The 12,172-nt window shown below is 37.7% G+C and overlaps 1 pseudogene; it reads left to right on the top strand.

Annotated features, from left to right (window-relative positions):
- Positions 1–12,172, top strand: part of LOC109050174 — a 220,867-nt pseudogene that overhangs the window by 191,005 nt on the left and 17,690 nt on the right.

Raw genomic sequence — 12,172 nt, 5'->3', positions numbered from 1 at the left:
TTATAATTTCTTTCTTTTTTTTTTTTTATTATAATTATAGTAGTAAATTTTTTTTATAGTATATTGGTAAATGGTAAATATAATGGCATACTGTGCAGTCCTACAAACAACCATAAAAAAATTTCCCTCATCAAAATGAGAGAAAAGGTTTATTGGAAAAATCTCAAATTTTTTCCCAAAAACTTGCAGCCTGCTGTTTATATTGAAGATGTTAATGATAAATACTAATAATAAATACATTATTGCCACTTCTGATGGACTTGGACTGATGGTATTGTTTTAAAGTCTCTTTCTTTTAATAGGAATCACAATCTCCCTTCTAAATCCCTCCATTGTTGCTTAACATCTGTAAAGGGCTTGAATATGTTCTGTCAAATTAATTTTTAGTTCAGGGAGTGGCTGCATTATCATGCTTCAACATCTCGTAACTATGTATTTTTCTTTTCTTTTTTTTTTTGGTGAGTGTGCACTCGGTTGATCTGTATATATGGGTGTAGGTGTGTACAGTAGTGACAGTGTGCTGGCTATTAAGCCACATCCATCCTCAGCATGCATAGGGCCAAATCCAGTCATGCACATACAGTCACAGACACACCGTCGCTCATCAACCACAAGCTGCTGGACTTCACAATGAACTTTATATAGCCAGTCATTAAGTGGTTGTCTTTTAGCTCTACACTTAAACATGTCCCATATAGCGGTATAAATATTGACACAAATTAAACTAAACTATGTCAAGAGGTGCAGTGTCTGTTTAATGTAGATCTGTACTATTACACGGGTTGTTGTGAAGGCTGTGAGTGTGTGTCTGTGTGAGTGAGTACACACAGACACAGAACATCTCTTTGTGTGGATATGTGTTTTGGATGACACTGCCAGCAGTAGTGTGTACAGATGATTCCGTGTGTGCCAATGGGAGCATGTGCCCAGCGGGTATGGGGCAGTTGATGCCCTGCTGCTGATGATACAGAACACAGACCTGTGTGTGTGTGTGTGTTTACTTTGGCCAGTGTGTGTTCTTATGGGAATAACTTCAACTGTGGGCACACTGTGTGTGTGTGTGTGTGTGTGTGTGGACCCCTGGTGTCAGCTGTGTGTGTGTGTGAGAGAGAGAGTGAGTGAATTCTTCTTTCTGTCCTGGATGGCTCCACTTTTACAGCACAACGTCTGATTTACTACTTAGAAGCTTCCGGACTTTACCAACACACCATTGAGTGCTAAAGCAGACGGATGGAGTGGCATAGAGACAAAACACACACCAACAGCCATCCTGACCTAAAAACAGTGCTTCTCTCTGATGAAAATGCTTTGCTTGCAGGAAAAGAGGCTTGAAGATTACTACTGTGATAACTGAGGGTCTGGACACAAATTTTCCACTGTGCTGTCCACCACTTGTGTTAGAGGGCTTTTTGTCATCCAAACATAGTATATCTCTATCAACGTTCTGTCATAATGATATTTAATAACTATATTCAGCAGCCTTTGCTGATTCTCCTTTTAAACTACATTATCAGATTTTTTTATTTTAGTTTATTTATAAGGCAAGATAAGTTTTTACTAAACTAAGAATCTCCAAATCGCACAACAGAGTGCATTTTATAGAAGCCCTGACGCTATTAGTTTTTTTTGTTGTTGTTTAGAAAAAACTGCTGATGCACACTTTCACACCAACACAGATATGTGGAGGTCATTGCACGAGCAGAAGTCGGGGTTTTGAGAAGTGAGTAGTGAGAATTTGCAAGTAGTGATACAGAGTGTGAACTGGGAACAAAATAGATGTTTGCATCAGTCTCCACTGAGGGTTTCAGAAAGGCTGAAAAAACATGCAATTCTACAGGGTTGCTAATAAAAAAAAATGGTTGAACCAACTCAACCCTGACTGCTTGACTAGGCCATTGTGGCCGGACACCTACCAGACCTGTCGCTTCAACACCATGGCCAGTTAAAAAGCAAACAAAACAGGCAATATTCCTACACAATGAGGTTACTTGTGAAGAGCAAGTTCTTCTTGATTTACTTGTTACCCCTCTAAAAATATTTGAATTTGAACTTAAGACGGTTGACAACATTTTTTTTCCATCCAAGATGCAATGCATGTCTGATTACATATAAGAACTATTTAAATGTTGTTTTGTAATCTTTTGGTTTTAGTTTATTTTGTCATGTGTAACTGATAAATAAATCAGAATGTATAATACATTAAAATACATGTCACACAGTTTTGCCTTTTGTATTCCAAGTAAAATGTATTAAATATTAAAATTATATAAAATATTTAATTTGCTTTGGCATAAGAAAAACTACATTTAAACTTAGACTAAAATTAATTGTGCCCAAAAGATATCTCTCAGATTTCAGTGAACCTGATTAAGATGCATATCAGTGCTTTCCAGCCCTGAGATTATTTTGGTGTTATATTTTGACTGTTGCTTGTATGGTAAGGTGCTGATTGACAGTGTTGGTTTTTATCAGGGTTCATATGTGCTGTATTTCCAGTAGGTTTAGCTCATTCCACATGTGAAGTTTTTTTTTTGTTGTTGTTTTTTTGCTCTCTTGTGCAGCTGCACAGGGCCAGCGGGTTCAGTGTGCCTCAGGTGATTTGTGCATAGGGGTCAGAGGGTGTGGCTTTCTTGATCACAAGACAAGCTCCATACATATGTGCGTCACTCACTGTTTGTTTGTCCTTGTCCCTAACCCAAACCCACCATTTTTATTTTTCATTAAAAAGAAAAAGCAGACACCAGCTTCAACTCTTCACAGCTACGCTCAGACATCCAGGTCAGTCGACCCACAATGCTGTGCATATCTGTTTTCAGACATTCGCACAGCTGCACTCATCACCGTAACTCACTGTTACAACACAACACGCTATCATTCACAATGCCTCAGTGATAAATCAGCAGACGTCATGCTCAGATTACACTGATTTGTGTGTCATCATCAGTGATTAAAATCAGTGTGTTTTGTAATTGCAGTAATTAACTGCAGTGTTGTCTGTGTCCACAGGAATCGTTCGGCATCAGCAGTGAGGTGTCCACGCCAGAGACTGAGAGAAAGTAAGAAAATCTCATTCAATTTAGTAATGTTTAGTAACTGGTTGTGTCTTACTTATACAAAGGTAAACAAAACGAATGAACCTAGGATAGTTTTTAATATATAAACCATCAGCTTAATGGTTTACCCAAACCTAAAGGACAGTTTGCAGGCTGTCTGAATTGAATGTGACTGCTGACCTCTCAGATATATGATCACACACATCAGATCTGCTCTCCATCCCCCATCTACCCCTGAGTGTAAGTGTGTGTGTATGCATGGGTGTGAATTCCTCCATTTTACTTCTTCACATCTTGGTGCTTCCAGGCTTCCTTCCTTCCGTCCATTGTTCTTAGATGTTTAAGATTAAACTCGCTGATTAGAGAGATGAAGAAAAAAAAGTCAGACCTAAGTGAGACTCAGTGAGTTTATAGTACACAAGGGTGTTAGTCAAGCTGACGAAAACGAACTTTCTTTAGCATTATTGCTTAAATCTAACACAATGACATAATCTGTGCCGACAATTGTGTAATTGACAAAGGTCAGTTTGCTTAATTTAAAATGTATTAGTCATGTCGTGAATTTCAGAATACTAGAGTTTTTGTGAAGATGACGAATTTAAATGAATGATGTCAGTGTACAAACAGCACTGTGTCTCCATGCATCTTGTCCGTGTTGATGGTTTTTTCCTGGTGGGGATGAACAGTCCACGTGCCGTGGGAAAGATTAAGTTTTACCTCTGTCATCCACACTCTCTGGAGAGTAGTAGTATGTTTGGATAAATGTAAGACATATGGAGCTGACACATCTTTCATCATTTATGTGTCTCTGCGGTCCTATGCACATGTGGCTAGATTTGACTGGTACTCTGCTTTGTGATGCCTGTGAAACTAGCTTTGATTGACAAAAGCTAGCTTAAATTTTTCACTCAATATTTATATTTAGATACAATAGTTGAATTAACTCTTTAACCTGTTTGTTTGAATGGATTGATATTGGATTGATATAATTTGTTAGTTCAACAAAAAAATTAAAATGGTCATTTTCTCACCCCTATGTTGTTCCAAAAACTTTTTTACGGAACACAAAAAAATCTATATTTTGAATAACATTGGAAACCAAATAACATTTTAGCCCATTGACTTCTTCAAAAACAAACATTTTGTCAAAATATTTTTTATTTAGTCCGCTTAAATCCACTCCTGCAAGCTCATTTTCACCTGCCTTCACTTTCGAGTACATTGCCCACATCTCAAAATGCAATCAACAACCGATACATAGAATCAAGATCTGTTGGTACTTCCGTTTCATTGTGACTTTAAGTTTTGTGTGCGAGCAGATTTTATTCTTTCCCCCTTGATATCTAAACAGAAGCAATATTTTAGATGTTTGCCATATCGCAGTTCAAGTCGTAATCATAATATTTTTCATAATCGCAATATGATTTTTTGATATCCTATTCTTAAGAACTGTCTGTGACATTATCAGCACAGTGCCATAGCGGACAAAACAGTCTTTGCCAGACTACCCGGACTTCCTGTCTGTATGATTAGAAGAAGCTTTGACCTCCAGAAAAGCTGTTTCACGCTGAACAGCAGAGAACCCAATGACAGTAAGAGAGAGTTTAGAAGCCCCTTCATTCTTATGTTGGCAGAGTCTTCCTCCAAATACATGCTACTTGGTTTGTTTTTCAAAAAAAAAAAAAAAAACTTTCTATTAAACAAAGAATATAAAGAATATATCACTTGTTCCACACAAAAAAAAATAAGCTATGATATAACAACACTGTTATATAAAATGGACTACATTAATGATAAGAAAACCAAATCAGCTTTAAGTAGCTTTAACCTACCTTTTCCTGAATTAAATTCTTTCATTTTTATAGTAAGGTGGTAGAAATGTAACAGGGTACAGAGAAAATGTATGTGTTTGAGTGTGTGGCTTTAAGGAAATCCCTCAAGCTCCATTTACCGTGACCTCTAGTGAAGGTCATTTCCTGGACGCTTCCTTTGCGATCTTTGTGTATGTGTTTTTGTGCTCAATCATATACGTGTTCTGAACTCCAAAGCCAGGTGTAAGGAAGCAAACCAACCAATCGCAGGACACCAGTTGCACCCTGGGATAGCAGTGTTCCTCTTCATCAGCAGTTTGACTAGAGGAAAGAGGAAGTCAGACCACTCCCAGCACTGAAAGTACAGTGAACATACATCACTGTAGTGATGCATGACTGATGAGAACTACATGATGTTCCTCTTAAATCAATAGAGAAAAACATGTTGGCATAGTAATTTGACTGATCTCACACTTTGGAAGGCCAGTTCTGATAATTCTGATAACAGTCATGCAAAGACATAAGGTAAAGTAGCTACAATCACAGCAACAGAACACAGTTGTCTGATTAAAAAAAATAAAAAATAAACTATATATGGTTTTGTTCAGTATTAGGGCTCTCTCTCAGGTTATTAAAATTGGTCAAACATAGAGGTTTATGTAGTTGAAGAGGAAATCAAAACAATAAAGTAGGTTGAATCAGACTTTTTAATTGCATGTCTGAGTGGTTGAAACCAGCAGATGCTGCCCATAATGGTTTCAAATTGACAAAAAACTACAAATTAAATCTTCATAGATGTAGTTATTGTCTGTTACTATGGTTACAAGACATGATTCAACCCAAACAACTTTTAGTAAATGCAGTTGTCCATCCCAAACATGACTCATATTAAATTGAAGAACACAGTTGAATCGTGTGGAGAAAGTAAATATTTCAGAGTGAAGTGTTCTTCCATCACATTCTCTGAATAACAATCTCAGCAAGCCAAGGATTCCTGTGTTGGGAGAAGGTGGACATGACAGTTACTCGCAGTGAAGGAATGCAGCCAGCAGGGCTTATATTCTGCTAGACACACACCAGTAAAGACACAAGACACCCTGCAAAATAAAAAAGGAATTGACGGACTGTAACTTGCTTGTATTGTATGCTGGTCACACTGTGCTCACACACATACAGCTCTGTGAATGGCAGAACTCCTGAATGGAGCCTAATTTACTGAGCTGCTCTTCAATGGGGCCTTTAACGTTAGATGCAGTTAGCATACAAGCAGGAGACTCCCCTTGGATTCTGTGCGGGGTGAATGAAAGGTTAAACAGAGAAAGTTTGCCATGGCAGCATAATGATATGATAATTCAGGGAGGCCTCCGTCATGCCTTGTGTCTCAAACACACACTTGGGTAAAAGAGCAGCATTGACGTCTTTATTTGGTCAGAGTGCAGTGGACGTCCTGAAATATGCAAGAATCTGTCTCTTTAACACAAGCACATTTTCACAGCCCTTGTAATGACTTGTAACATCTGACCTGACACTAAACACACACAAACACACACACACACACACACACACACACTGTCCTTTTGAGTGTGTGTAGATACTGATAGCTTTAGCAGTGAGTATGTCATATAATTACATAGATGGCACATGGACAGCGTACACGCATGCAACCATAATGATTTAAGCTCGAGTGACTGGTAAAAACACTGTCTTCCTGTGGAGAAAACCAGACCGGAGTTCATAGGTGCACGCAACTGTGTGTTAGTGTATGCTTACATGCCGGTGTCAGAGTTTACTTTAGTGCAGACTAGACTGAGATTGTTTTCTTAATCCACTACCCCAATAAGAGAAAACCACAACACATACCCTTGCATACTTGCGTGCAAGTCCTCATCTGCAGAACAAACACTCGTTTGAGGCAGAATGTTTTCTTCTCCCTCTGTGTTTTGGGTTTTGTTGACAGTCGGCTCAGTTCAGATGTTTCCTCTCACTGGCAGTAAACACATGGCCCAGTTTCACACAACATTTTACAACCTACTATATGAAAAAGTCAACATGATCTACATCACATGACCAATGGGAATGTAAACACGGGATATTTTCCCAAATGACGATAGCATGTCCAGTTGTTCTGTATGAAAAAATATGGCTAGATATGGTTTTATTTTTAAGTTAGGCTGTTTATATCCATACACACACTACTGTTCAAATGTTTTGGGTCAGAAAACAAAAATGTAACAACTGTTTTCAACATTAATAATAGTATTGATTGATTTCTGACAGATCATGTGACGTGAAGACAGGAACAGTGCCAGCTGAAAATATAGCTTTGCCATCACAGGACAAAATTTAGTTTTGATATATATTAAAGCAGAAAATGTTTTTTTTTTAACTTGTATGCAGCATTTCACAATATTGCTGTTTTGTATTTTTGATCAAATAAATGCAGCCTTGGCGCGTATAAGAGATGAAAACAAAGACTCCAGATTGTTAAACGTGTTCATGCATTTTTTGTAATAATAAAATGTAATAAATACATTAATTGGACACAAACACACATTCCAATGAATGTATTTTGTCCATCACGATTAGTTGCTCAGGTAACCCATTGCCTGACTGATTTTGAAAAATAGTATAGAAGAATATATTAGAAGTATATGAGTTTCAAAGGTGATGTGTCTGTATTAGAGTAGGATGCAATCAGACCAAATTTTATTTTCTCAGCTTCATATGATATCTGAGGGGTCTTGTATGTTTATCCTTTTGACTCCATAAATGAGCTCTGATGTGTGTGTGTGTTAGATTTTTGTTATTTTGGTATTTTCCAAGGGCACTGTGCCTCAGAGGAACGAAGTAGAAATATAAACAGGCAGTGTCTGTCCTGTGGTGGCTCCTGTTCCCTTTTTCTCCCTCTCTCACTTTCTGTCTTCCTCATCTTGTTTTTGCTGCATCTCCAGAGCATCTCATCTGTGCCCTGTGAGCTCAGGAGCCTGACATGTGCTCTGTGAACAGCACCACACTGCCCTCTGCTGCCTCAAATCATAGACATTTTTATATATCCCGTCAGTAGCAAATAAGACTATAATATGAGAATGTAATAATCAGTGCCTGAAATATTGAAGTGTTGTATTAAACGTCCTAATTTGCCTTTTTTCCTCTGTTTTTCATTAGAATCCCTCTGCACAAATCCAGCTCTGAAGATGGATCAGGTTTGTGAAAACTATAATTATGATAATCTCTTGGTGTTTTGAGGAAATGTTATTGGAATTATTTGGTTTTATACCAAATACCAAAACATTATTTTGAAATAATGGATTTTCCCAGGAAAATGGGACAACAAAAAGAAAAACAAATCCTTCTGGCAGAACTTTCGAAAGTCACAGAAAGGGGTCACAAGGCAAACTTTCAAAAGGTAATGGAAAACAAAACTCACTCCTCCCCTTCATAACTCTTCGCTCACTTGTTTTTATTGTTCAGAGACCGCATATGAGAGAAAAGATAGGCCACTCATAGGAATGTGAATGGAAGAAAAAAATCACCAGAAATGAGCACCACTCACACACCACACCAGTTTACTGTTGTCAGAAATTTTTGATTACTGTTTGTTTACTCTAGAATGAGTAAAACTGGACCAGTTTTTTATTTTTCCTACAAAAATGAATTTATGGCACCACTGTTATCAGATATTATTGCCTGATTTCAGGAGAGGACATTGGCTATGTGGCCAGTGAGACAAACTATGAGTGATGAAGAACGGATCCAGCTAATGATGATGGTGAAAAAGAGAAGATGATCACAGTGGAGGAGGCGGCTGGCACGGGGTAAACAACGCCCCATCATCCCCAAAAAATAACACAAATGAGCTTTCCTGGCTACCTTCATGTTTACTAACCTAACTTACCTAGACTGATGCCCCCTGCTCCTTTCTTCCTCCAAACGCACATGCACACACTTACATACATATAAAATACATGCGTACTGACCCTGCATCTGAGAGTCTGCAGTAGATTTCTTTTGTTGAGATGAAGGAGGGTCTTTGGTGTTTAATTTCTGACGTCGGGTTAGCTGGGATTGGTTGGATAGGTTTCTTCTGTTCTTTTTTTTACTGTTTAGGTGTGTTGGGTTATAGTAGGTCTCTTTTTCCCCTCTGTCATTTTGTTTTGAGAACATGATAATGATTAATTATCATCTGATAATGAACCTAATGGATGATTGTAGAATGTGGCTTCCTCTCTCTCCACAAGGCTGACATTGATTCCTTTAACCAACTGGGTTTTCTACGTTCTTTAAAGTCTCTTCTGCTTCTAGTTTTTTTCTCCTTTGGCTTTGTAGTTGATTTATGTAATGAGCGGTTTTGATTGATTGGATCTAAAGTTTGAATCAATGCTAAGCCTTTGTGGATAGTTGCCATCATCATACATGCTGTAAGCATGCATGAAACGTGTCTGTCCTCTTGTGTTTGTTTAAATGCAAATGAATGCAAATGTTTTTTTTTCCAAATCCAAATTAATGTTGCTTTTCTTGTCCCTGTGTTCTTTGTCTTTTTGTGGGATGTTTCTTTGTGTGTCCAGGGACGTCATGCATCCTTTAAATTGTTTATTTATCAAATTTTTTAAAGAGTTTTAGATAGACTAGTCTAGTGGTGCATAGTGTAGCATGAAAATGGACCCAGGATCAGTCAATGGGTCATTATGCATTTTTATTGTATGAAAAAGAGCAGCTTTGATCTTGTTCCGGTGGAATGGAAATTGGAGTGACACAAGGGTGTGTAGAAACATTTTAACCTAAAAAACCTAATTTTAATAAAATACATTTTAATAAATTATATTATTAATATATACACAGAATAAATTAAATAAATATACAAATTAAAGTAACTAATTAATTTTAAATATGTACAAAAGCCTATAAATACACAACCATTCATAAGTTTGTGTCTGTTTTTTTTTCTCGTTATAATAGTCGTAAAATCTCTTTTGCTCACTAAGCATTTATTTAATAAAAAATAAACCAATAACAATAATATTGGTGGTATATCTATATTTTTTATAGATATAATTATTCCTGTGATGGTAAAGTAAAGCAATTTTCAGCAGGAGCATTACTCCAGTTTTTCAGTGTCATGTGATCCTTCAGAAATCGTTCCCAATGTTTTCTGACATTCAGAAACCCAAACTTTTGAAGAGTAGTTATATAAAAACACACAACAAAAATATACATTAAAAACAATCTCAAATTGAATGGACATGACGTTCCCTTTGTGTCTTTTTTAATGTATTTAGCTGGTGACTGGTGAAAGCTTTGTGTGTGTTTGTGTGCGTTGTCTTTACGTGGTTATATGGGGTGTTCTCTGACTCCATTTCTGTAACAGATAGGGTGTGTGAGTGTAAGGGAGAGGGGGGCGGCTCTCTTTGACCTTTTGTTCTCCATAGTTAAAGGAATATGAGAGGAACAGACAGTTGAGCAGCAGTACAGACACAGCAGAGTGGACTTGATGGATCCAGTCCCACTGTTAAACCTCTCCTCCGTCTACAATGTAAGTACTTTACTAAACCACCCAGACTGTAAGACCTGAGTGTATATAGGGCGTTTACCAACATAACCTCATTCAGTCACATCAAAGTTTATTTTCCCCCCAGCAGTAAGTGTTAGTAATGTCTCTCAGCTAGTACTGAATGATGTCTTGTGTGTGTGTCTATATAGGTAAATTTCTGCCGACCACACTAGTGACATTGTGGTTTCTAACCTCAGGGCTAGTGGCAGTCCTTACGGTCAACAGCCCAGTTCATCCTCCTTGCTACTAACCACATTGAACCAGGACACTTTCATTTGTTAGAAACTGTAGGACTCTTAAAGCTTTGTATCGTTACGCATACAATTAAGTATGTAGGTGACAATCAGTATGTGTTTATGCCATGATTAGTCTTTTAGTGGTACATAGTGGCATGAATAATATCATGCTTCTCAGTTTTCTGAATTTCACTATGCAAATGTGCAATGATAGTCAGTCATGAGTCAGTATTGTGCTGGTCTTGATCTATACATGGCTTTCATTAGATTACTGGTTTGACTGGAGTCGTCCTATCATCTCATGACATAATTTTTACAGTAACGATTCATTACCTTTAATGAGTAATTTACTATGAGTGCACCAGAAATTCTAAATCAATACAAGCAGTGATCGTGAAAGTCGTGATAGTGCCATACGTGGTTTGAATGAAGGACAATGATGTTGTAATGCCTCAGCTGTAATGGAGCATCTGGCACTGTAAAAAACCTTAGTGCTGATGGTCATTTCTCACTACTGGCATGAGGATTGCCTGGCACACTAAACATCCCCTGGTCGATGAGGTCATAAGTGAGCGTCTTAACTGAAGAGTGAGATGTGCCATTTGCTGTGCCCACCTGGCCTTTTCTCTGCTTTGAGAACAACAGTTGGATAGGCTCTAGTTACGACTTACAAGAGCATGTTTTGTGTAGACTGTATATATGCGCCTGTGCACAGGCGCGTCCCCAAGCATAGCATGAAGGAGCCTTGAAAAGGTCTGGGTAACTGAGTGGATTTAGGGTTTGCCCTCTTGGAGAAATAAGCTGCCAGTGCACAAATATACACATAGTTATCATGGAAACTCTGAGCAAGCTTTTCAGCCTCTGGAAGTAAACTGCACCTCCTTTTCTAATTGGTCAACAGCTAAGCTGTTTTTTGCAATGCTTTTTGATGTTAACAAACCACAGCACTGACTTCGCTCAGCGCTTAAAGCGACAGAATGACTCACTCCGCCTAGCAAAGCCTTGTGTCCGCTGATAGGAGTCACTGCCCCTTCCTAAACCTTTCTGATGCATACTTTTGTTGTTTGTAGTGTGTGGTCAGTGGTCATTTTCCCATCGGTCCACAAGGATTCAATTAGAGGAAATTGAAGACCTGGTTTTTAACTGACCTCTGATAATGGGAGGGGAAGAGAGATGATAAAACTGCTGTTGTGTTGTGTGGTGAAGCCCTCTTGTTCAAGAAAGAAAAAAAAAAAATCTCTGTAGAAATATGCATATCCTATATAAATACATACATATAAATTCTTCCCAACTATCCTATCTATCTAATACTTATATAGATATAGTATATATAGATCAGCTATATGAGATATATATAGTATATATATATATAGATAATACTGTTACATATGATTAGGCTGTGCGATTTTTTTCAGATTTTAGTCGAAATTTACCTTTGAATTTAACGTTTGCCACAACACATGGGGATTTCACAGATTACTCAATGGCTATGGTGAACACATTGAGAGTTTGTGTGGTGCATGT

This window comes from Cyprinus carpio, chromosome B20 (assembly GCF_018340385.1).
Source record: "Cyprinus carpio isolate SPL01 chromosome B20, ASM1834038v1, whole genome shotgun sequence".
NCBI lineage: Eukaryota > Metazoa > Chordata > Actinopteri > Cypriniformes > Cyprinidae > Cyprinus > Cyprinus carpio.
This window is presented reverse-complemented; position numbering and strand designations above follow the sequence as displayed.